Genomic DNA, 27,609 nt, shown 5'->3' on the forward strand with positions numbered 1-27,609 from the left:
AGGAAACATCTCTTTGAGGTCACACTAAGTTATCACATGTCTCTCTGTTGACTGAAGTCATTCTTCATGTTACTTAGAGACACTCACATTTTATTTACAAAAATGCACTGAACTTCCTTCTATTTAAAGTAAAATAAATCAACGTTTTGGGAATTGCAATAAACTAAAAGGACTCTACCATAAAACACATTTCTACCATTTTAAGTAATTGTTTTCCAATGTAAGGCTCATTAAACATGTTGATGGAAAGAAGGGGGAAAAAGAGGTGGTAGGAATTGTTTAAAATCATTATTTAACATGTGTTTGTTGTTTCAACCTGGTACTTTAAACTACAAATCACCCCAAAAAATGCATTTAATGCAAAAAGCTAAAAGATATAGATTTTTGGTAACTAATTTTATGGAAAGCAATACAAAACTTAACTGAAGATGCTGCAAAACATTGAATTGTGCATTCATTATCTAAATTAATTTATGGCAATTCATGACTCACTCCTTTCGTTTTTTTAATATGTGAAACGACTTTATCTTCTCCAGAACTAAGCTGCTTGTTTTTATTATCAAGTGCAGAATGCCCCTTTACAGTCAGTCCCTTTTCAGACACCAACCTCCTTGTAGGCAAATAATGCATTATATAGTTAACACGAATAAGGCCACAATCAGATACCTGAATGATAAGTTTGCTTTTTCACAGAACAGAAACAATTGTTACTGTGAAGGTTTGTGACGATGTAATTGCTTAGATTAAAGTTATGTATGCACACATCTACATTAGCTGTCACAAGAATTCAATTTCACTGCACAATTTGAAAACGTATCAACTTGTGTCCTGGCAGAGTGAAGTTGTTTGACCTATACTTAGTGTTATATATGTTAAGTTGGTTCTCTATCAGTGAGGAGTAGTGGCAGGAGGTGCATGATCTCACAGGGGGTTATTGAAATTCAATGAGGTTGGCATGAGGTATGAAGTTGCACCACATGGATTCTGGGCCATGTTTACTAATAAGAACTACTCCATAAGACACCTTCAGCTTGGAAGACACCTTACAGCCCCAGCTGCTCAGCAGTGTTACTCCATAAGACACCATCTGTGCAGGGAGACACCTTACAATCCACTCACTTAAATGGACCGTAGAGGGCCCCATGTTGGAAGGTGCCTTATGGAGTAGCACTGCATAGTAAATATGACCCTATGTATCTCGATAGTTGCTGCCACTGGTCACATTCTGATGCATAGGAGAGAGCAGAATCCATGTCGGTAAAATAAATGCTGTTGCTGTGTCTGTACCACTGGAATTGTAAACATTGAGACAGCAGATGCAATGTCATTGGGTTTAGATAAAGTGGTCTACAATTAAGTAGTGAGGGAAAGCCTGTTTAGTTACATTGTCCAATTTCAAGGAAGTTCCTATTGGTCAACATTTTCTAATTTCATCAGTATTTCACCAGATTTTTTACAATTTCGGTGGAATCTCACCACCTTAAGTCCGAATTTAGCAAAAATAGCAGTATATAAAGGGGCACATAGCCTTGCATAGACTTTAAATGCACAGCAATTTTTTTCTGCAAAGCTCCATGTTTTTGCACATTCAGTTAAAAACGTGCTTCTACCAACTTGAGACAATTCCTCTTGGCAATAGTGTGATCCACAATGCATACTGGCCTGACTAGAATTTGTATAGTTTATGTAAATAAAGATGAGCATTACTGACAAAAACAAAACAGCCAACCAAACACCCTTGATGTTACAAGAAAAGTGATTTAATGGTGCAGGGTTAGGGCTTTCATTGCTCACACCTCTTATGAAACTCAATGAAGTTCGATCTTTTGAGCTCGTAACTAATAGTCAATATCTGTATTGCTATTGTACTATAACAAAATGTGACAATAAATATTGACATAAATGGCAACCATTTATATCTAAAATAATTTTGAACAGTTCACCTAATTCAATACTGTATATGAAAAAAAAAATGCAATATATATGTTAACAATGAAATGTGGGTGATTTTACCCCCTGACCATATTGTATTCTTGGGCGTAGAGTCATCAAAGTGTGATAGCCCAAAAAATGGGGTACTGTCATAAAACAATTAAAAAAAAAAAAATAATGCCTGCCCCTCTAACAGCCGAGGGACGGGGCTCTGCGAGGGGGGCTCTGTGTGTCATGTTCCAGGCTGATCCTTGTACCTCCCCTTTTGCGAAGCCCTCTGTGAGGTGGTGAGAACATCAGCGTTGTACAACTTGGAGGCCCAGGTGTGCTTATTGTCAGTAGAGATGACCGGAGAAGAACTAGTTGCAGGTGTTGTAGTTCTAAAGCATTCTGAATCAGGCGACAAAAGAACTTGGCATTAGTTGTTTGTGTTTAGCAACTGAACATTAGTACAGTATTAGCTGTAACACCATTTTGCTTTGCTAATAGGCTAAGTAGCCCCCCTTTGGGATTACTATTTCAGTTAAGAGGTTAACAACCTTAATGGGTTAACTGTGTGGGCTCACTCAGGTTACTCCCCTCCCCATCATGTGATGCAAAAAGGATTGCCACTCCCTTGTATGTCTTGTGACCCATGATGTCACGATAGAGATGAGAAGGGTATATTTAACTCCACCCAATGTTCTAGAAACAGGTTCTTCGGAGTTCAGACTAGGGCCTCACCATGAGTCCTGTAAATAGGTTTGTGTGTATAGATTAATGTATCAAGATGTGCCCTGTCACCCTTTGCTGTTTTAAGTTAAGGAACGTGCCCCTTTAAGAAAGTGCCAGTTGTATGGGAGCGCCGGTAGTATGGGTCCAAGATTGTTGTCACTATTGAACGGGAGGAAGCATGCTTTTAGTATGGAGTTCTCAGTGTTAATAACTCCGGAGTGCATTTGGATCGACTCAACCTGAAGGTCCCTAGTGCAATCCTGACCAGATAGGTATGGAAGAAGTATGCGGTACACAGTAGGTGGGTTCCTAATTCAGCATCCTGAAGTGTATTAAAGAGGTCCATCTAACACGGGGCATCGCTAACTCTATGCAAGAGACTGCCAGGTTAACCCTTACTGCAGGTAACAAGCCAATTACCTGCCCAGTGAAAGAGTGAAAGCTACAAATGGGATGAAGTCCTGCATATTATTATTTGCCACAAGTTATCAGTCAAGTGTGAAGTATTTCCATGTCTGTGAAGCATTATTGACAGATGTCCAATAAAGCAATATATGAAAAGTTCCTTGTGTCCATCCTTGTTACATGCAAGCATCCACGCCCAGCCTGCACCTACCCAGCCCCCTGAACAAGCCTGAGAGAATGAACATTGCCATGTATATAGTCAATCTGATGTAAGCTCCTTTGGAGCCGTGCAAGGAGAGTTACAGCTATTTAACTCTTCAGTGGCTTTTCATTGTTTTCTCATAACAGCCATTTTTTTTTATTTTTTAGGTCCAACATTATTTTCTGTACATCTTTGTGGGACTTAAAGCTCTGACCCAGGTAACGGGTCCTCATGCAGTGTGCTAAGTTTAGGCATCGGGGCCTGCGGTGCAGCACTTGTGCCATATGGACTAAACAGATGTCTTCAGGGAATCTACTTGTATGGATGTTTACCGTGAGTGAAACCTGCTTCTTGGACGTGGCTCAGACTTCCTTCTTCCACCGTGTCTCAGTTCTGCTTTTTGCCTGTGACTCAGGCTGCTCTTCATTACCCACTTCCACCTTCAGGCAATGCACTTTGTTGCGTCGCCTGTGAAGAGACAGGGTCCAAGGTCAGGATCACTGTTTCATCACCAGATGATTGTATTTGCAGTTCTTTAGATAGTTCTTCGTCTCCAAAAGATAACCTTTGTGCACGTGGTACACACTGGCCAGGTTGTTGCCAAGAAGGACCTAACAAAGACACACAATAATATAGTTTAAACATTTCAGAAATATTAATGCATATTTATGTTTGTGTGTTTTTTAATTTAAATACTTAAACAATTATTATGTCTGTTTTTATGGATAATTCATACGATCTAATGTGATATATTAAGTCACATATGATACAGATTTATAGCATATATCTACACACATATTGGCTCTGTTACATAACAAAAGTTGTATATTAAAATGTTAATGTTATTTAACAAAACAAAAAAAAGTTTATTTTGCAATTAGATAATGAGCAACCGCTACAGTATAACACCATAACAAAGGCTCATGAATGTGTTTGTGAACAGTGTTTATTTTACCAGCTTCTTCAACATTCTGAACATGACTACGTGTCAGTAACACCACGTATTCCTTCCATGATTTCGTCATGTGTGACGGATTGCAGTTACTCCTCATTCTGTATCTGTTTGCACTTGGTTGTCCTTATTTGGTATGTCATTCTGTTTATGTAATATACATACAGTAACTCTGTACCTCCATTGTACTGCTCTGCAGAATATGTGGGCTCTTTACAAATAAACAATAATAATATACCGTTCACTGTTTCAGCAATATTGCGCCAGTGCCTGATCTTGACAGCTGTAGCCCTGTGTAATTTTGGGGTTACATGCCTCTCTCCTTCTGTGCAGTAATCCCTGTTAAGAGGGCAGGTTTGCCAGAAGTAATCATAAGGTTTTGCCCTCAACCGCATGTGTGGTTTAATATGTAGCAAAGGAAGTGACAGCATGTCTGTGTCCACTGACAGTGACACAGGGGTGGGTCTTCTGGAGCTATATAATACGCATCACTTCCTAAAGTTAGCATGTTCAAGTTGGAGTTGAGTCTGTGCAGTTCAAGTGTCAGTTGCAGAGTGTGACAATCTGACCCCACACTGTGCCAGGGCTCTGGCACAGATTGTGGCCCTCCCTTAGGGGTAGCAGACTATTCCCCTTTCTCTGTTAGAGAGTCAGGGAAGAGCAAGGACAGCTTCTAGGGCCCTGACTAGGAGTGGTGTCCAGGGACTTCCTTGAGGTGGGCAACCTGAAAATGTGCGGCTAGAGTCCGTCCGCTATGATGGGCAGTCTGCCATGGAGGATGTTAATAAAGAGTGCCTTGATTAAAAGAACCTTCTCGCCTGATCCTGGAGTCATTCAGGGAGAAGCTGCACCCAGGGGTTCTCTTCTAGAGACTCCTCCCTGCTGTCGTGGGGAACTGGAAGAGATGGAGGCGCTGTACCAAATGTGAGTACGATCTCAGCACTACCTCACAAGCCAGTCCTGGTGAATTCCCCAATACCATCAAGCGGGAGACTCAGGAGTCCTGTAAGCCAGCAGGTGCACCACACGACATGACATGTAACTGGGGGCAGATTCCTCACATAGGGGCCCATATGAGATTGGGTAGGGGTCTGACCGTTACACAGCTATCAAAGTATTCTGCATGAGTCACCCCATGATGTTCATAATATGCAAATTATAGATTACAATTTATCTTCAGATGCAGCACTGGCTTCTGGCGTTCTATATAGACTTGTGTCTGAGCCCTGGCGCACACATGTCTTCTCCCACTCCCATCTGCCCTCTCCTCCTCTCCATTACTCCAAACTTGCTCTGTCTCTCCTTACCTGTCTCCCACCCCTTAAATTCTCCTCGCCCCCACGTCACCTATCACTACCCCCCTCCTTCTCTCCTCCTCCCACCCCTCCTACCATACCTCACCACCTCTGCCATCATGCCTACTAACGTCTCCTCTCACCACTATGCCTCTCACCAACACTCCTCCTCCATCGCTGACAACTATCACACACTCACAATTTAACACATTTACTATACAAACACTCACAAACTACAAATAGCACAAGGCCACTCTCAAAACTAGAAACCAACCTCCAACTCCTTATGGCCTAAGTGTGTTCTCTTTCACTCCCAGTTTTCTTTCAACACAGGTTTATACTGTATAGCCTTCTCTTAAAGTGGCAGAAGAGCAGCCTTGTGATTAAAAAAAAAAATGTTCTTACAAGTTCTATCAAATTTTGAAAGTAAAAGTAATGGAAAATGCAATATCCATTGACTGAGGCATTAATCGAAATTTGCCACAAACGTATGTATCAAAGCGTACTTATTCCCCAAATGGAAAAATAGGTGATATGCGCCAATTTCGACTAAGTGCATGAAAGTTTACATATCTCTAAATGAAGTTATTTTATGGGAAAGCACCACTTAGTAAACATGAGCCTTGTTGCTTTCAAATTAGGAGTCTAGTGGTGCAGCTTAAAAAGTTAAAAAGTTAGGGTAAATATAAGAGTACAATCTTCCAAGGCATCTCTTGCCTATCAAAGCTATACCATGTCATAGATGTAATATATAGCATATTGTGATTTTTGTGGAAGGAGAAGTAGTTTAGCTGTAATACCAATGCCTTTGAAAGTGCACATCATTCCAATCGCATTGTCTGCTCCTCGTGACCTTTGGCAAGTGTCTTGGTTTTTCTGGTTATATTGTAAACGCTACAGGGTAGGAATATGTGACACACACAAGTAGAATGTAAGGCACTACATCCAATGCAGGTTCTACATTAGAAGCAACATACTTAATATTATTGTGATGTGAATGAATTCCATTTAAACAATTTTATGCACCTCAAGATTTCGAGTTTGGAGTAAAGATTAGGAAAATAAGGCATAACAAACTTCAAAGCTACATTTTCAATCCTGATCCTAATTTATATTGTGAGGCAGAAAGGGAAACAGAGTTGGGTGTTTATACAATGGATTAGACCCCTGCTGGGCTTTCTACATCTGAAGACACACAGGAGCATCATGTTATTCATATATATTGTCTTAATGTAAGCATTAACTCCGTGAAAAGGTTAGCACATGCACGGCTGTTCTAGAAATATTCTCAGTGCTGCTATCCACATTTGTGTTGAACATTCAAGTGAAAAGGAGCATTTAGGTGCTCTGTATGGTGTTTTGCCACCTGCATTAACCTATCCTACTCTCTATTGCATTCATTGTTTTGCCTATCACTCTATATCAATAGGCCAACCTTGCCAACCTGCCCTCAAGGTCCTGTTCCATATCCCTCATAGGAATTTTCTCTGCTTTAATTTTTTTCTTTACCTATGGGTAACTGTGGCAGGACTGCCCTGTGGTAGGGTCGGTAAGAGTCCACACGGTGTATTTCTTGCTTTAAAATCTTCAGTAGTTTAATTTTTCCACATAACACCCCTCTCCCCCCACATTATTGGACATTGTCCCTTTAAGGCAATACCCCTCATAAAAATAAAGCCTACTCTACAGCAGGGAGGCTAACTAGACAGAATTGTCCCTGACTGTCCAACTGGGTAGCTAGGCTAACTTCCAGTGCTAAACTAGAGCTATAAAGTACAAAATATAAAGTCCTTATCTTGAGGTTCGGCGACTCCATTCCAGGAGACTCCAGGAAATCCCTCTGGATACTGTGGCACCTTGCAGAAAGGCAGATCTGCTTCCTCAACAGGCTGTAACTCAGGTGTGAGGGTGTGGGTCCCAGCAGGCCTTGCGTTGATGAAGCGCCATAGTGGGCGTCAAACGCGTGGGAGGAGGAGTTTTGTTCATTTTATGTAGTTTGTAATAAAGACTTTTAATTTTCTTCACTGGTGAGTTCCCCAACTTTGTCCTACAGCAAGTGGTTGTCCAATCGATCATTTATTTGCTTCTGGTACTACTTGGATCGGAGGACACCACCGGCTCAATCACTGTTGCGGGAGGAGCAGATTAGTGGTGACACCCTGAGAGCGCGCGGCTCCACACCACAATACTTGGAAGGAGACGGGGGTAAGGAGAAGCCTCATAGGGGGTCACACAGCCTGTTGGGATTTCAACCTCTCTGTAAGTAACCCGCTTCTTAATCCTTGCTTAATCCCATGGTTTGTCTCCCCTCTCCCCGCACCTATCTTTATACTTACCGGACATTGCTATTATCAAACTACAGACTGTTATCTGTGTTCAACCACCACTCTGCTTCATGAGCTGATATTCGTTTTTTGTGTTCCTTGCGTCGAGCAGGCCTGGGGAACTGTGTCCTACTGGTTGGGGAAAAGTCACTCTGCTCTGGCAGCTTGCTGACTGCCTTTAAACCCCTTTGCAATCAGCTGTTAATATAACACCCTAGCTGATTCCCTCTCCAGAGGAGTTTAACCTGCTGCATGTGGGAAAGCATACATATTGCAAACTTTCTCTAGTACACACAAATTGTGATCCTGTCACATATACCCCCTCCCCATCGTTACAGTGTCCTGTGCAACATAACTGTGCACCAGCATCACTGTCGGAGGACTTCAACATCACTCTCTTTTCCTCTTTTTGTTCTTGGAATTCCAGTTGTCAAACTTCACTTTATCGCTTTCTGGGTCTTTCCCACTGTCTAATAGTTCCTTTTAGCTTTCTATGAAACTTGTGGATCTGGTTCTCCTTATTTTTATCTCATGGTAAAGATCAGTGAGAATTGGAACGGTTCAAGGCCATTGCGGAAGCAATATTGCTGAAATCAGTATACTGTTGAAATGAATATATTACTGAAATTGTAACTTGGTGCTTGTATTCTGCATTTTGTGGAAAGCAGATTGTGCAATGGCAATGCAGATACGCTTATAGGGACGCACAGGTTATTCTTGGTTATGACGTAGAATCAATATCCGGACTGAATCACGCAAGAAGCTTTCTTCACATCCCTGTAGCGTCTTTGTTGCTGATACTTCCTAACACTTGACTGTAGTAGAATCACACATTCCTCCAAGTATTCATACTTCTTCCTTTGCTGCTTCATTGTCTAAAATGACTGAATAACACACAATGCTTTATTCCTGTAATAAAGCTGACGAGCTTTCATCCCTCTGTACACAGATTATGGGGACAGTTGTGGAGGGTTTACGCAATTATCATTCTCTCTCCATTCTTCCTTGGATAAAACCTCTGTAGCCTTTCTGAAGTGTCAGGATGCTTTTCTCTCTTTGTTGCAAGATTAGTTCATCAGCGAGAAAATTGTTTCTTGAGCACATCCTGCAGGTATCCTGTCAAAGCCTCCACCTAGTGCTTGCATCAATGCATCATTCATTATATTTTGGAGCTCAGCCGATTTCTTCTCTACAGTGGCTGGTTGTCTTTTCCATGCTTTTTCTCCTGGGTGTACTGACTGTTGGAGATGGAGCAGCCTCTCTGCTCATCCTGCTCGTCCAGCTCTTGCTTCAGTTTCTGGACATTCTCCCTCTCCCTCTCATAGAGTCACCAGACCTCTAAGCTCAGCCTCCAGTGGTGCTCAGCCTTCAGCTCCTCATGCTGCTCTGTGGGGACACACTGGGTACTCAGATGCTCCTGCTGCACTTGTACTTCATTAGCTGCCTAGAGACTTTCTTTCTGGTAGAAGCGTATGCAGCTCTTGCAGCTGGCTCTGCAGTATGTGTTCTGCTTGGGTACAGTGCTCCAGGGAGACACATTCTTTTCACAGCACTCTCTCTGCATGCACCAGCGCATCCTGCACTTCTAACTTTTCTTGTTCCTTCACCTTTTCTACTTCATGAAGCTTTTCATTTCTTTCATGGACCTGGCCAATCAAATCTGATACCTCTTCTTTCAGGTTTCTGTTCTCTCTTTTTACAGTCTCTAAACCACTCAGCACCTTTTCATAGATATCTTTCAATGTATATAACTCTGTGTTGAGACCGCGGACCTCCTTCTGAGAGACTTTCAGCTTTGCGTTGAGACTGCGGAGCTCCTTCTGAGACACCTCAAACCTCTGCTTCCCGTCAGCAATAATTTTATAAGACTTGCTCTGTGTTTCGTTCATGACGGCCTCTGCAGTATTTATCCTCTTTAGACTAGTCGTCGACGCTCTGTTTTATCGAAAGGTGCATATTCAAGCTAGCAGTCTCCTCACTCTGACTGTAGCTGCAGACCTACTCGACAGAGGACACATCACTTCTTTCTTTAGAATATGTCCTTGTCTCTGTTAGTCGCGTTTGCTTTATCCAACACAGTGATCCTGGTTTTGTTTTCTGACTGGGTTTATGACCTTTACACGTTTTCTTCTGCTGTCCCACAGAGGCATAGAATCCCACTTTTGCCACCACCTGTGGCAGGACAGCCTCATGGTAGGGTCAGCAAGAGTCCACATAGTGTATTTTTGGCCTTAAACTGTTCAGTGGATTATTTATCCACATCAAAAAACAGTATTCGACACTTCCTTTCAGGTAAAACAAAAACCAGAAAAATAAAGCCTACTCCACAGTAGGGAGGCTAACTTGACAGCAATTGCTCTGACTGTCCAACTGGTTAGCTAAGTTAACTTCCAGTGCTAAACATTACAACCTATAACTATAAAGAACAAAATATAAAGTCCTCATCTTGAGCTTTGGGAATTCTCAGGAGACTCCAGGAAATTCCTCTGGATACTATGGCATCTTGCAGAAAGGCAGCTCTACTTCCTCAACAGGCTGTAACACAGGTTTCTGGGTGTGGGTCCCAGGCGGTCCAAGCAGGCCTGGGGAACTGTACCAACCAGTGTCATCAGGGCTGCAGGCAGATTTCCCAGGGCCCATGACTATAGTTATGACTGGGCCGCATTCCTCGCGTCAGTGGTCTGGCGAGTCTCCTCTGTCCCCCCATTTCACACTTTGCGAGCCCCCTCTATTTCCCCCCTCTTACCATGTATTTATCTCCCCTCTGTCTCACTCCCTCTCTACCTCACTCTCCCCTCCATCAATTTCCCCACTCTCACTCAATCTCTGTGCCCCCGACTCACATGTATTTCTCTTCTCTGCTTCTCACTCTTACTCCCTCTTTTCCTCACTCACTCCTTCCCTTACACCGCCTCTCTCCTCTCCCTCTCCCACACCCTCTGTCAATTAACCCACTCTCACTTAATTCTCCCTCCTCACACTCATTCCCTCTCACCCTCACACAATCCCCCCCACAAAATACATACCAACCACCAATACAAAAAACCTTCCCATCCCTCAAATACGTTAAAAAATATCTCCAACCCCCAAATATATACAAACCGACTCCCCCACCCCCAAAATACATATAAAATAAAACCTACCTCCAAATACATACAACCCCCCCCCCACACCTCAAACACAAAGAAAAAAAACCCACTCCCCAAATACATACCAAACTCCCCCTCCCCAAATACATATAAAAAAGAACCCATCCCCCCAAATACATACTAACCCCACACACCCTAAATACATATTTAAAAAAAAACAGCCCCAAATACATATAAATCCCCTCACTCCCCAAATACATTTTACCTCCCTCACCCCCAAATAAATATAAAAAATGCCCACCCCCTAAATAAATATATATATTAAAAAAACCTTCCTTCACTGCCTGTCCCATGCTGAGCTTCTGACTCCGGGCCTCTCTCTCATGCTGGTGCACGCCGGAAGCTAAGCCCAGATAAGATAAGATAAAGTGCACAATCTTGAATATGATTGTGTGGAGATATTATGTTATTACAGACTGTATATAACCAAATTTATATATGTGTCTGTATGTAATGTTGAGAGCAACATTGAGTTTAGTTAGGGGAGATTCTAACCCCCTCCTAAGGGATTGCCATGGGACCACGAGGAGGAGTACAGTATATTAGAGGAGGGGGATGGTTTGAGAGAGTTAGGTTCACAGAGGACGAAAGGAGTGGAGCTTCAGGGACGGTTACAATTTTTTTTTATTGATATTATACATCATTAGTGGCTAAATCTATAGACAGAATTGTAATAAATAATTGCATAATGACTTGTTATAGTTAAATAACATGGAGGGCAAGTTGCAGGAACATTAAGGGCCAGATCCATAAAGCTCCGTTAAGACGTTATGTTCCCTGAGGTTAACGTCAATCCACACAGCTAATTATATTCAATTAACAATAGTTGATAGGTAACTCATTAGAATAGGTTTAATGCCATGTTAAATTAGCACTGCCACACCTAACGGGGTGTTGTTGATAGGAATGGCTTGCAGCCCTATAGGCTAATAGAACTGTACGATGGTAAATACAAATACATAAAATATAACATCATTTTTTTTATTCAAGCATACATTCCAGTATACTTCAAGTCGGCCTTAACCCCTTGAGTGCCAGCGAGGCTACCTATGCTCACCTTGAGAAAGCCACTGTCATAACCTCAATACACACACACATATATATATATATATATATATATATATATATATATATATATATATATATATTAAAAATAATAATTAAAAAAATATATATATATATAAAAATGTATCTATCAAAGTTTTAGCTAAGGTCTGAATCAATGCATGATGAACCTGAAACTTTTTCACATATTTAGAATAAACCTGACACACACTAGATTTCCTTTACACTATGCCGGATAGGTTGCATTCGGTATTAGTGGGGATGTGAGGAAAGGTGCCTCTAATGTACTGTACAAGATTTTACTGGAGAAGGAAAATATCTTAGAAAAGAAGTATTGGGAATCTGAAAGTTACCAAAAGACAGACACTAGAAGCTGTGGGGGAAGGTGCTGGTAAAATAGAAACTGAAAGCAGAGCGTTAACCAGTGTGATTCGGTTTAGGACAGTGAAGGACAGCATTATAATTAGAAATGTACTAAACACTTTGGTTACAGTCATAGGAGTAATTTGAGCAAGACAAAAAAATATGATATTAAGAAATCCATTTGATATATTTAACGCACTTTCCTCCACCCCATGGGAGATATGGTGGCTACAGTGTATGTGCTGCTTTACTTACGGCTCACAGGAGGCCTGAACCTCCGCTGCTGGGAGCCTGGGGTGTACCTGATCTGACGTTAGTGACAGCGCCTCCACCTTCGCGGGATCCTAACAATGTGGGATAACCCCGTGCAGGACAATATAAGAAATACACCCTGGTATGATATCACAAGTTTACTGAACACATGCAATAATAATGATCACACAGAACCACTCAGGCCTCGCAGGGCCGAACCTCTCAATGTCCTCCAACCAATGTCCCCACCTGATGGGTTATACCCCCAACGGAATGAGGGGCCCCTTGGGCTCCCAAACACCCTGGTGTCCACAAGAAGCAACCCACCCAAATGTGTGGGACAGCCCTGTCCCACTAATGTGTGTAAAGTTGGTGCACTCGGAGTTCCTGCCCAGGTGCTCCTGCACTCGGGTATTGCCAGAAGAAGAAACGGATCCACTGATCCCAGTGATGGTAGCGTAGCCTCTGCCTACACGTTGGGTGGTATCCCGCGTGGATGGTGCCACCATGAAGAATGTCTCTAATAGATAGCAGCTGGTCTGGTCCCTGACCAACGCATCCTGGCTGTGTCCCTATGCTGGTTCTACAGGGGCAGTATTTCTAACTAATGGGCCTGTCCCTGCAGCAACCACAAGTTGTAGCGAGTTGGGGCCTAGCTGGGGACTAAGGGGTCTCTGGTCTAATGCAGGGGTCACTGATACCCTGCACACGCACACCCTACCCTTGGTGTCCCAGCTCCGACTGGCGTGTCTGCAGCACACAAAATGTATCTATACCCCCCTGCAGGGGAAGCTGCAGCCCTATTGGCTGTTGCGCGGCATGGACTTCAGCCCCTGAGGCTGCTGGGGGTTATAGTTCCCCATGCAGAGTCTATTTCCCTAATGGCTGCTGCTACTGTGGCTCTGCGCATGCGCGTGCAATCCAAGATGGCAGCCCCTGCTAGCCGGGTGTGCCACAAAGCTCCTGGCAACCGGTTCGCCTCTCCAGACGCCACCGCAACCTCCCATATATATATATATATATATATATATATATATATAATCAAAAAATAAATAGATGATACCGTTCTGTGGCTAACGAAATGCTTTTATTTGTGCGAGCTTTCGAGATACACTGATCTCTTCTTCCGGCGATGTTACAATGAATGAAGCAAGGATAACTTAAAAACAGTGTCTCTTGGAATGTTATCTGTGCTGTTCCTTCCCCCGTGTGGATGTGTTTTATGGCTAGAGGTGTCAAAGGGTAACTGAAAGCAAGTGAAGAAAGAGTGTGTATGTGTATCAGTGTGAATAAAAATGAATGGAGAGCCCACAGTATAAACAGTGCTCTACACAAGGTGTGAGAGGGATATAAATGGTGTGGGTGGGTGTGGAAATGTGAGAGTTTGTAGCACAACTAAAAGTGTGTGTGGATACTGTGTGGTCCCTATTGGTGTATATGGATGGAAAAATAAGGAGTATTAGTATGTGTGAGAGACAGCTGTGTGTGCATACATATAGCACAGTATGTACAGACATGGCCTTTAGCGCTCATGGGAAGAGAGTTCGCTAGTGTCAGTAATGACTCATAAAATTTCGATCTCTGTTTAGGCCACTGCTAAGTGTCCCGAACAGTTGCATAAATTTGTATTCATGCAACCGTCTCTCTTTCGGGGTTTTAAGATTACCTTTGAGTATGGCAACCCTCAGATCGTTCATCTTATGGCCAGAGTCAGAGAAATGTTCGCCAACAGGACTGTCTCTTGTTCCGCGTGTGATGCTGTGGCGATGCAGGTTCATTCTCTTGTTTAGCCCCTGTCCTGTCTCACCTATGTAGTAGCAGCCCCCTGGGCATTTCATGCACATGATGAGGTACACGACATTGCTGGAGGAACAGGTGAACCCTCCTCTGATTTTGTATTCCCGATTCTTGTGTGGTATTTGTATTGTGTCCGCTGTGTAGAGCATTGCGCAGGTTTTGCATCTTGGGTCCTGGCATGGTTTTGTCCCGCATTCAGTTGTACTGCTGAATACTTTACTCCTCACCATAATTTTCTTGAGATTATGGGGTTGTCTGTATGATAATAAGGGTGCTTCAGGGAAGACCTGTTGCAGTCTTGTATCTTCCTGGAGGATGGGTTGTAGTTTCCTGGCGATCTTGCGTAGGGCTCCTAGGTGTGGGTTATATGTGACCACCAAAGGAACCCTGTCGCTTGTCTCCTTCTGTTTGTATTCAAGGAGATCACTTCTTGGTATTCTGGTGGCTTTGTGAATTTGCTGGTCTACAATTCTGTGGTTATATCCACGGTTTATAAAGTCTGATCTCAAGGCTTTAATCCGCTGGTCTCTGTCTGCTGTGTCGGAGCATATCCGGTTGTATCGTATGGCTTGACTGTAGATGGTTGCATGTTTGGTGTGTGTCGGGTGGAAGCTGGTGTCCCTCAAATAGCTGGCTCTGTCTGTAGGTTTGCGGTATACAGAAGTCTGTAGTTGGTTGTTCTTTATAGTAATGGTGGTGTCTAGAAAATGTACTTCATCCGGGGAATGGGTGAGTTTGAGGTTGATGGTCGGGTGGAAAGTATTGAAGTTGTCATAGAACTGTAGGAGGTCCTGTTCGCCAGAGGTCCAAATCAGGAGGATGTCATCGATGTAGCGAAGGTATGTAAGGGGTTTCAAGTGACAGGTGGACAGAAAGTCACTTTCCAGTTTTGCGCAGAACAGATTGGCATACTGTGGCGCCATCCGAGTACCCATAGCGGTCCCGGTTGTCTGGAGGTATGTGTCATTTCCAAATGTGAAGTAGTTATGGGTCAGAATAAATTCAATGCATTTAGTCACTGTCTCTGTGAGTGGCTCCTGCGATCCCAGAAAGTATCTGCAGGCTGAAATCCCATCCTCGTGGGGGATGTTTGTATAAAGTGACTCTACATCCATAGTTGCTAGTAGTGTTCCTGTAGGGAGGGGGCCAATGGCATTCAGTTTGTTTAGCAGGTCGGTGGTATCCTGGATATAGCTGGGTGTGTTCCTGACAAGTGGTTTTAGAATGCCCTCCACCCAGCCAGAAATATTCTCGGTAAGTGTGCCAGATCCAGAGATAATAGGGCGCCCAGGGTTACCCTCTTTGTGAATTTTAGGGAGCATGTAGAATGTGCCAGGTTTTGGGTTAGCTGGTATCAGGTCCAGAATTTGTTCTCTTGTGTGGATCGGGAGTGTTTTAATGATCCTGTTGAGTTCTCGCATGTATTTTTTAGTTGGATCCTCCTGCAGTTGGGTGTAGTACTTTGAATCAGAGAGTTGCCTGTGTGCTTCCCGCAGGTAGTCTGTGGTGTTCATTATGACCACTGCTCCTCCCTTGTCTGCAGGTTTGATTGTTATGTTGTGGTTGGCCTTTAGCGATTCTATGGCTCTCCTCTCCATCTGTGTCAGATTATATGTTTGTTTCCTTACTTTGTCCAGGATGGTGGTTTTGGCGCTGTGTCTGAAGCTTTCAATGTACCGGTCCAATGTGGGGTTGCGCCCAGTTTGTGGGATCCAGTTTGATTTTTGCTTCTCCCTGCTCATGTGCAGCGGCTCTCCTTCTGCAGTGTTGGCATAATCTTGGTTGTGTCTGTCATGGAAGAACTCCTTAAGACGCAGCCTTCTGAAGTATTCTTCTAGGTCACTGCACAGCTCAATCTTGTCCATAGGCTTGGTAGGGCAGAATGTGAGACCCTTTGATAATACTGAGGACTCTGCTTGATTAGGTGTGTAATCTGAGAGGTTAACAGTGCAGTCCTGCTCTTGGTGACTGTCAATATTTGTATTATTAGTTGTTGTGCTGGCTGCTGCAGAGTATCTCATTCTTAGCCTCAGTCTGTGCAGTTTCTTTTCCTTATTGCTAATTAGACCCTTCAGGAGTTTTTCATGGAATGTTTGGAGTCCTCTCCATGTGTCTGTGTGAATTTCTCCTGTCTCCAGGATGCTGTCTATTGTCACCTTTGTCTTTCTCCTGTTGCTGTAACAGATGCTGATGAGATGGTTCCTTAATCTTTCTGAGTTCCTGGTGCACAGTTGTTGGGAGAATTTTGTGTTGTATGTGGTAGCAAGTGGGTTTTTGAGGACGAGTCCTTTTGGGATCAGATGCTCCTTCTTGCATTTGCTGAGGAAGATGATATCGCTGTCTAGTTGTGCCTGTTTTTTCAGTAAATCCTTTAGCTTCATTTGGGTGCGGTACAATGTGGTATCTTCCATATTTTCATGTAGAGGTATCAGTACCGTGTTAGCCGAGCTTCAATAATCAAAAAATAAATAGATGATACCGTTCTGTGGCTAACGAAATGCTTTTATTTGTGCGAGCTTTCGAGATACACTGATCTCTTCTTCCGGCGATGTTACAATGAATGAAGCAAGGATAACTTAAAAACAGTGTCTCTTGGAATGTTATCTGTGCTGTTCCTTCCCCCGTGTGGATGTGTTTTATGGCTAGAGGTGTCAAAGGGTAACTGAAAGCAAGTGAAGAAAGAGTGTGTATGTGTATCAGTGTGAATAAAAATGAATGGAGAGCCCACAGTATAAACAGTGCTCTACACAAGGTGTGAGAGGGATATAAATGGTGTGGGTGGGTGTGGAAATGTGAGAGTTTGTAGCACAACTAAAAGTGTGTGTGGATACTGTGTGGTCCCTATTGGTGTATATGGATGGAAAAATAAGGAGTATTAGTATGTGTGAGAGACAGCTGTGTGTGCATACATATAGCACAGTATGTACAGACATGGCCTTTAGCGCTCATGGGAAGAGAGTTCGCTAGTGTCAGTAATGACTCATAAAATTTCGATCTCTGTTTAGGCCACTGCTAAGTGTCCCGAACAGTTGCATAAATTTGTATTCATGCAACCGTCTCTCTTTCGGGGTTTTAAGATTACCTTTGAGTATGGCAACCCTCAGATCGTTCATCTTATGGCCAGAGTCAGAGAAATGTTCGCCAACAGGACTGTCTCTTGTTCTGCGTGTGATGCTGTGGCGATGCAGGTTCATTCTCTTGTTTAGCCCCTGTCCTGTCTCACCTATGTAGTAGCAGCCCCCTGGGCATTTCATGCACATGATGAGGTACACGACATTGCTGGAGGAACAGGTGAACCCTCCTCTGATTTTGTATTCCCGATTCTTGTGTGGTATTTGTATTGTGTCCGCTGTGTAGAGCATTGCACAGGTTTTGCATCTTGGGTCCTGGCATGGTTTTGTCCCGCATTCAGTTGTACTGCTGAATACTTTACTCCTCACCATAATTTTCTTGAGATTATGGGGTTGTCTGTATGATAATAAGGGTGCTTCAGGGAAGACCTGTTGCAGTCTTGTATCTTCCTGGAGGATGGGTTGTAGTTTCCTGGCGATCTTGCGTAGGGCTCCTAGGTGTGGGTTATATGTGACCACCAAAGGAACCCTGTCGCTTGTCTCCTTCTGTTTGTATTCAAGGAGATCACTTCTTGGTATTCTGGTGGCTTTGTGAATTTGCTGGTCTACAATTCTGTGGTTATATCCACGGTTTATAAAGTCTGATCTCAAGGCTTTAATCCGCTGGTCTCTGTCTGCTGTGTCGGAGCATATCCGGTTGTATCGTATGGCTTGACTGTAGATGGTTGCATGTTTGGTGTGTGTCGGGTGGAAGCTGGTGTCCCTCAAATAGCTGGCTCTGTCTGTAGGTTTGCGGTATACAGAAGTCTGTAGTTGGTTGTTCTTTATAGTAATGGTGGTGTCTAGAAAATGTACTTCATCCGGGGAATGGGTGAGTTTGAGGTTGATGGTCGGGTGGAAAGTATTGAAGTTGTCATAGAACTGTAGGAGGTCCTGTTCGCCAGAGGTCCAAATCAGGAGGATGTCATCGATGTAGCGAAGGTATGTAAGGGGTTTCAAGTGACAGGTGGACAGAAAGTCACTTTCCAGTTTTGCGCAGAACAGATTGGCATACTGTGGCGCCATCCGAGTACCCATAGCGGTCCCGGTTGTCTGGAGGTATGTGTCATTTCCAAATGTGAAGTAGTTATGGGTCAGAATAAATTCAATGCATTTAGTCACTGTCTCTGTGAGTGGCTCCTGCGATCCCAGAAAGTATCTGCAGGCTGAAATCCCATCCTCGTGGGGGATGTTTGTATAAAGTGACTCTACATCCATAGTTGCTAGTAGTGTTCCTGTAGGGAGGGGGCCAATGGCATTCAGTTTGTTTAGCAGGTCGGTGGTATCCTGGATATAGCTGGGTGTGTTCCTGACAAGTGGTTTTAGAATGCCCTCCACCCAGCCAGAAATATTCTCGGTAAGTGTGCCAGATCCAGAGATAATAGGGCGCCCAGGGTTACCCTCTTTGTGAATTTTAGGGAGCATGTAGAATGTGCCAGGTTTTGGGTTAGCTGGTATCAGGTCCAGAATTTGTTCTCTTGTGTGGATCGGGAGTGTTTTAATGATCCTGTTGAGTTCTCGCATGTATTTTTTAGTTGGATCCTCCTGCAGTTGGGTGTAGTACTTTGAATCAGAGAGTTGCCTGTGTGCTTCCCGCAGGTAGTCTGTGGTGTTCATTATGACCACTGCTCCTCCCTTGTCTGCAGGTTTGATTGTTATGTTGTGGTTGGCCTTTAGCGATTCTATGGCTCTCCTCTCCATCTGTGTCAGATTATATGTTTGTTTCCTTACTTTGTCCAGGATGGTGGTTTTGGCGCTGTGTCTGAAGCTTTCAATGTACCGGTCCAATGTGGGGTTGCGCCCAGTTTGTGGGATCCAGTTTGATTTTTGCTTCTCCCTGCTCATGTGCAGCGGCTCTCCTTCTGCAGTGTTGGCATAATCTTGGTTGTGTCTGTCATGGAAGAACTCCTTAAGACGCAGCCTTCTGAAGTATTCTTCTAGGTCACTGCACAGCTCAATCTTGTCCATAGGCTTGGTAGGGCAGAATGTGAGACCCTTTGATAATACTGAGGACTCTGCTTGATTAGGTGTGTAATCTGAGAGGTTAACAGTGCAGTCCTGCTCTTGGTGACTGTCAATATTTGTATTATTAGTTGTTGTGCTGGCTGCTGCAGAGTATCTCATTCTTAGCCTCAGTCTGTGCAGTTTCTTTTCCTTATTGCTAATTAGACCCTTCAGGAGTTTTTCATGGAATGTTTGGAGTCCTCTCCATGTGTCTGTGTGAATTTCTCCTGTCTCCAGGATGCTGTCTATTGTCACCTTTGTCTTTCTCCTGTTGCTGTAACAGATGCTGATGAGATGGTTCCTTAATCTTTCTGAGTTCCTGGTGCACAGTTGTTGGGAGAATTTTGTGTTGTATGTGGTAGCAAGTGGGTTTTTGAGGACGAGTCCTTTTGGGATCAGATGCTCCTTCTTGCATTTGCTGAGGAAGATGATATCGCTGTCTAGTTGTGCCTGTTTTTTCAGTAAATCCTTTAGCTTCATTTGGGTGCGGTACAATGTGGTATCTTCCATATTTTCATGTAGAGGTATCAGTACCGTGTTAGCCGAGCTTCAATAATCAAAAAATAAATAGATGATACCGTTCTGTGGCTAACGAAATGCTTTTATTTGTGCGAGCTTTCGAGATACACTGATCTCTTCTTCCGGCGATGTTACAATGAATGAAGCAAGGATAACTTAAAAACAGTGTCTCTTGGAATGTTATCTGTGCTGTTCCTTCCCCCGTGTGGATGTGTTTTATGGCTAGAGGTGTCAAAGGGTAACTGAAAGCAAGTGAAGAAAGAGTGTGTATGTGTATCAGTGTGAATAAAAATGAATGGAGAGCCCACAGTATAAACAGTGCTCTACACAAGGTGTGAGAGGGATATAAATGGTGTGGGTGGGTGTGGAAATGTGAGAGTTTGTAGCACAACTAAAAGTGTGTGTGGATACTGTGTGGTCCCTATTGGTGTATATGGATGGAAAAATAAGGAGTATTAGTATGTGTGAGAGACAGCTGTGTGTGCATACATATAGCACAGTATGTACAGACATGGCCTTTAGCGCTCATGGGAAGAGAGTTCGCTAGTGTCAGTAATGACTCATAAAATTTCGATCTCTGTTTAGGCCACTGCTAAGTGTCCCGAACAGTTGCATAAATTTGTATTCATGCAACCGTCTCTCTTTCGGGGTTTTAAGATTACCTTTGAGTATGGCAACCCTCAGATCGTTCATCTTATGGCCAGAGTCAGAGAAATGTTCGCCAACAGGACTGTCTCTTGTTCTGCGTGTGATGCTGTGGCGATGCAGGTTCATTCTCTTGTTTAGCCCCTGTCCTGTCTCACCTATGTAGTAGCAGCCCCCTGGGCATTTCATGCACATGATGAGGTACACGACATTGCTGGAGGAACAGGTGAACCCTCCTCTGATTTTGTATTCCCGATTCTTGTGTGGTATTTGTATTGTGTCCGCTGTGTAGAGCATTGCGCAGGTTTTGCATCTTGGGTCCTGGCATGGTTTTGTCCCGCATTCAGTTGTACTGCTGAATACTTTACTCCTCACCATAATTTTCTTGAGATTATGGGGTTGTCTGTATGATAATAAGGGTGCTTCAGGGAAGACCTGTTGCAGTCTTGTATCTTCCTGGAGGATGGGTTGTAGTTTCCTGGCGATCTTGCGTAGGGCTCCTAGGTGTGGGTTATATGTGACCACCAAAGGAACCCTGTCGCTTGTCTCCTTCTGTTTGTATTCAAGGAGATCACTTCTTGGTATTCTGGTGGCTTTGTGAATTTGCTGGTCTACAATTCTGTGGTTATATCCACGGTTTATAAAGTCTGATCTCAAGGCTTTAATCCGCTGGTCTCTGTCTGCTGTGTCGGAGCATATCCGGTTGTATCGTATGGCTTGACTGTAGATGGTTGCATGTTTGGTGTGTGTCGGGTGGAAGCTGGTGTCCCTCAAATAGCTGGCTCTGTCTGTAGGTTTGCGGTATACAGAAGTCTGTAGTTGGTTGTTCTTTATAGTAATGGTGGTGTCTAGAAAATGTACTTCATCCGGGGAATTGTAGACCAGCAAATTCACAAAGCCACCAGAATACCAAGAAGTGATCTCCTTGAATACAAACAGAAGGAGACAAGCGACAGGGTTCCTTTGGTGGTCACATATAACCCACACCTAGGAGCCCTACGCAAGATCGCCAGGAAACTACAACCCATCCTCCAGGAAGATACAAGACTGCAACAGGTCTTCCCTGAAGCACCCTTATTATCATACAGACAACCCCATAATCTCAAGAAAATTATGGTGAGGAGTAAAGTATTCAGCAGTACAACTGAATGCGGGACAAAACCATGCCAGGACCCAAGATGCAAAACCTGCGCAATGCTCTACACAGCGGACACAATAAAAATACCACACAAGAATCGGGAATACAAAATCAGAGGAGGGTTCACCTGTTCCTCCAGCAATGTCGTGTACCTCATCATGTGCATGAAATGCCCAGGGGGCTGCTACTACATAGGTGAGACAGGACAGGGGCTAAACAAGAGAATGAACCTGCATCGCCACAGCATCACACGCGGAACAAGAGACAGTCCTGTTGGCGAACATTTCTCTGACTCTGGCCATAAGATGAACGATCTGAGGGTTGCCATACTCAAAGGTAATCTTAAAACCCCGAAAGAGAGACGGTTGCATGAATACAAATTTATGCAACTGTTCGGGACACTTAGCAGTGGCCTAAACAGAGATCGAAATTTTATGAGTCATTACTGACACTAGCGAACTCTCTTCCCATGAGCGCTAAAGGCCATGTCTGTACATACTGTGCTATATGTATGCACACACAGCTGTCTCTCACACATACTAATACTCCTTATTTTTCCATCCATATACACCAATAGGGACCACACAGTATCCACACACACTTTTAGTTGTGCTACAAACTCTCACCTTTCCACACCCACCCACACCATTTATATCCCTCTCACACCTTGTGTAGAGCACTGTTTATACTGTGGGCTCTCCATTCATTTTTATTCACACTGATACACATACACACTCTTTCTTCACTTGCTTTCAGTTACCCTTTGACACCTCTAGCCATAAAACACATCCACACCGGGGGAAGGAACAGCACAGATAACATTCCAAGAGACACTGTTTTTAAGTTATCCTTGCTTCATTCATTGTAACATCGCCGGAAGAAGAGATCAGTGTATCTCGAAAGCTCGCACAAATAAAAGCATTTCGTTAGCCACAGAACGGTATCATCTATTTATTTTTTGATTATTGAAGCTCGGCTAACACGGTACTGATACCTCTACATGTATGTATATATATATATATATATATATATATATATATATATATATATATATATATATATATATATATATATATATATATATATATATATATATATATATATATATTTAAATATACTTCCTTTTTTTATGGTTAAGTCTAAAGTTAACAAGTATACAGGTAGAAAAAGGATTAGCCGCACTTATTAGATCTTTTTCTTGTTTCCTAAACATTGTTTTAAAAGAAAAAAATGTCATTCACATTTTTCAGTTTGTAAATAGTAACTTTTGTAAATAGAAACTTTCTGTACTCAAACTTAACATTTTACATACAGTATAGGAGAAGATTACTCTAATTATGAAATATTACCACACACGGTGGGCTCACTTTCTGACTTAAAGTTTGTAAATGTCTTGTTTTATTCAAAGAAAAGTAAGCATAAAAATACTGTTTTAGCCATAACTTTTAATTTTGTTCTGTTTCAAGATTTCTTTGAAACATAAAATTACTGACTTAAACATTCATGCGAACTTGTCCTCATTAACTTACTAATTAGGAAGATCTTGTTTGATCATGAAGTTCATTAGCTATAGCAGCTGGAACATTGCTTTAATTTGGCACATGAAAACCCATGATTAAAGTGATAATAAAATCAATATCGTTTTCCTGTTTCTCGGGTGAATTGAACAATTTAATAAATGGTCAACGATCATAAGCTATGTCTTTAACATGGCCTTGGTTTCAGTGTACCTTATACAGCTCAACCCTGTTATAGCGCGATCCATTACAACGCGAATCCGCTTATAACGTGATGTGAGCGTGGCTCCCAATAATAAGCAGCAGATCTCCTACCATGCCATTTTCTATCCTCTCCTGTTGACCAGGGCTTGTCATGTGCCAGGTGGCAGGGAGATTGCTGCCTGCGTCCCATCCCCCCCTCTTTGGCTCCGGCGTCAAATGATGTTGTGGGGTCATGTAAAGTCACGTCGCCATGGCAACGCGACGTCACATGACCCCGTGGCGTCATTTGACGCCGGTTACAATGGCGATGCGTCGCTCTGACGCAGTGTATTTGTAAATTAAGACCAGAACACACAGGGCAACACAATAACAGCATAATACAGTGCTAAAATATAAAACAATGCCCGAAAGTGAAACATAAAAAAAGCTCTGACGCTCTCTGTTCAGGGGGATTTCTGTCAGTCTGATACTACCACCAACTGTGCTGTCTGAGAGCCAGGAAAAGCCTCAGGAATTTAACTCCTCCAGTTCCATTTTTTAACCCCCTGCTTCAGGTATTTAACCCCTCCAGTTCCATTGCTAAACCCTCCCCTCCCACCCCCAAAGCCTCAGGTTTTTAACCACAGGAAAGGGCATAGGGAAGACCCCTGCAGATAGAAATGGTGGAAACTTCAAATAAACAGAAGAAGTTTACTTTAGAAGAAAAAATTGTTGCGCTTGATAGAATAAAATCTGGAGTCCAGCAAACCCAAGTGCTTGAGACCCAGGAGTGAACGAGTCTACAGTTCGTGGATGGAAAAAGGAGGAGAAACTTTGTGATGCAGCTAAGTCCATAGAAACATACGATGGACTGAAACCGAATTGTTTGCAGCAACCTCAAGACAGCCAGTTGGATAAGGCTGTGTTTCAGTGGTTTGTCCAAGAAAGATCCGAAGGCCCGTCTCTGTCTGGACCCCATCTGCAAACGCAAGCCAAAAGTTTCACAACAAACTTCACGGAAATGAGTCAACCTCTTTCGTGGCTAGTAGTGGATGGCTAAATCACTTTAAAAGGCAACATGGAATAACCAAAATTGCTATATCAGGAGAGATACGTTCATCTGACAATGAAGGTGCATGATTGTACCCTGTCCAGCTTCAGAAGATAATTGAAGATGGTAACTGCGATCGGACTGTGTTACAAAATGTTACCGAATACCACTCTGGCTTGTAAGAATGAAGAACAGCGAAAACAAGGCTTTAAACAAATGAAAGACAGTGACCGTACTTTTTTGTGTTAACCAAACAAGAAATCCCAAACTGAAGCCACTTTGTTTAGGCAAGTTTAAATCACCACGGTGCTTCCACCATGCGAATATGGCCTCTATGCCTCTATGCCTTTTTCCTACAGCTTTAGTAAAAATGCATGGATGACTTCCAGCATTTTCGAAAACTGGTTTCATCAGCAGTTCGTACCCGAGGTATGTAAACACTTACAGCAACAAAGGTCGGATACCAAAGCTCTGTTGTTGCTAGATAACTGCCCTGCGCATCCGTCTGCCGATAGCCTAATAAGCAGAGATGGCAAAATACGAGTCAGCTACTTGCCCAAGAACACCACATCAAAAATACAGCCACAATGAACTTCTGAAAGACGCGGATACAGCGAATAATCAAGAGTGAGGATTCTGTTACTGCATTTTTAAAGAAGCTAAGCCTAAAATAATTTTTTTACATTGGTGGTGAAGCATGGAAACCAATCACAAAAATGTGCATTTCTAAATGTTGGAGAAACGTAACTGGTGCAAGTCTGGTACCGGCTAACTTCCAGGTAGCTACAGTAGTGACAGTGATGAAGAGAATGACTTTGAGGGCTTTAAAGAAGAAGAAGTCACCGGATCCAGTCAACTTTGAAAGCTACATTAATGATGACCTCACAGAAAATGACATGGCCAATGCAGAAAGAATACTGGAACCGTTCGTTGATAGGGAAAGTGGGGCCACGATATAATCTTTGGTAGATAGGGACAATAGCTGTCCTACCTATGAGCACATGACTGACGCAGAAATAATCCAAAACGTTACTGGCAAGATTTGGATGCAACTGAAGACGATGAGGACGAGGAACCAGAGCCGCCACCTAAGATCGCAGAGACGCTCGCAGGTTTGCAAACTGGACTTACATTTCTTGAAACAGAAAACGTAGATTCCATTTCAGTTTTACAATTAAAACGCTTGATTGAAAGCATTAAAAATAAGCAAAGAGATGTAATGAAACAGTCAACCCTCGATAGTTTTTTTTTAAAAAAATGATCACTTTAAAGTTTACTCTCAAGTTCGTTTGTTAATGTATGCTTTCCGTAGTAGTTGAATGAACACGGAATGCAGTACACTGTTTTCCCTTTTCTTCAGAATTATAGCCCCATAGTTAATGTTAAAACACAAATGTAACTGTAATGTAACACTTAGAAAAGCAGTTGTGAGTACAGTACTCTATCTACAGTATGTGGTTTTGTTTGTGGACCAACATTTTGTTTATCGTACAATATTTATGAATACTGTACAACACGATTATTGGTGTCTTAAATACTTTATTGTACACTGCATCAATAAAAGTTTGAAACAATACAATTGTACATTGTTTCTATATTTTTAGTCTGCTGCAGTGGTTTTCAACACACAAACACACACACTCCCCCCCCCCCCACCCCCACACACACACCCTCACACACACTCTTTTCTCTAAAAAAATTAGCGCGATCCGTATATAACGCGATCACATTCTTTGGACCCCATGCACCGGGCTATAACAGGGTTTAGCTGTACCTGGAAAACATGAAAGTAGCAGTACATAAACTTGTCCTGAAAATTTACTCTGTAAATCTCTTAGATTATGCTGCAGGGGTTCTCAACTCCAGTTCTGAAGACCCCCCAACAGGTCAGGGTTTAAGGATATCCCAGCACAGGAGGCTCCAGAGTCAGCTTGATGGCGGTTCCATCAGGAAAGTTGCACCGAGCCCCACGCTTACAGAGGCACTGTGCTGTTCCCCACGACATTTAAACTGATTGCTGGGGGAGGGTGTGAGGCCTCTGTAATGGTCTATTACCTTCTCTCCAGCTATTCCTCCTGCATCTTTTAATCATTTGACCATGCGGTCAATTGCTGATGTGTACCCAGTGGCGGATTTCCCATTAGGCCTGATAGGCCCGGGCCTAGGGCGGCAACATTTTGGGGCGGCAAAAATGTCCACCCCCATATACAGATGCCGCGCTCTCTGGCCTATAGTGCCTGATGGGAAGGCACTTTACTGTGGCGGGCGCCTCTTTGCTGCCGCCCTCCTTCTCCTTTCGAATCGCAGCGTTGAATGACGCAGCAGGTATCACCAACGTAACATGGTGTCTTGTTGCCATGAGAACGTGATGTCAAATTATGTTATGACATTGCATTTCCATGGCAACGAACACGTGTGATGTCACATTGGTGACGTCCGCAGCATCATTTGAAGCTGCTATTCGGAAGGAGGAGGAGGTTGGCAGCAGGGATGCGCCCGCCACAGGTAAGTGCCTAGGGGTGGCGGATCTTCAAATCCGACTCTGCACGTACCCATGACAATGTAACACCGTCATGTCACGTTCCACGACAACACAAAGTCACAACGTCGCAGAGATGAGTAGCAGGAGGAGATGCCGGAGAGAAGGTAAGAAGCTCTGCATTTTCCACTCTCACCAAACCCTACCAAATTAGAGGCACCTTTGCTGAAGATGGGATATCCTTACAACCTGATCTGTTGGGGGATATTGAGGACTGGAGTGGAGAACCGCTGCATTATGGGCTTAATTACACCCCTGCAATGCTGAAATATTAAAAGGATTGTTTCACAAAATAGGGTAACACAATACAAACTTAAAAGAGATATTTAAAGAGCTAAGGGATATACATGATATGAATTCATAAAGGCAATGGAGATGTTGATATACTGATAAATCAGAAAGGTTGTGCAGCACATATACTGAGCATTTCAGCATTTCAGTTTGTGACATTCA

At 43.1% G+C, this 27,609-nt stretch overlaps 1 long non-coding RNA gene across 2 annotated transcripts in view; it reads right to left on the reverse strand.

The window, feature by feature from the left end:
- Window positions 1-2,070: 2,070 nt before the first annotated feature.
- Window positions 2,071-27,609, reverse strand: part of LOC142492111 (uncharacterized) — a 28,577-nt gene continuing 3,038 nt past the window's right edge. For both annotated transcript variants that reach the window (XR_012800748.1, XR_012800749.1), the window contains exons 2-3: window positions 3,586-3,864; window positions 2,071-2,322 (exon numbers count right to left, since the gene is read on the reverse strand). This is a non-coding gene — a long non-coding RNA (uncharacterized LOC142492111). The remainder of the gene's footprint in view (window positions 2,323-3,585; window positions 3,865-27,609) is intronic.

The sequence above is a fragment of the Ascaphus truei genome, chromosome 4 (genome assembly GCF_040206685.1).
Source record: "Ascaphus truei isolate aAscTru1 chromosome 4, aAscTru1.hap1, whole genome shotgun sequence".
In the NCBI taxonomy this organism is placed as follows: domain Eukaryota; kingdom Metazoa; phylum Chordata; class Amphibia; order Anura; family Ascaphidae; genus Ascaphus; species Ascaphus truei.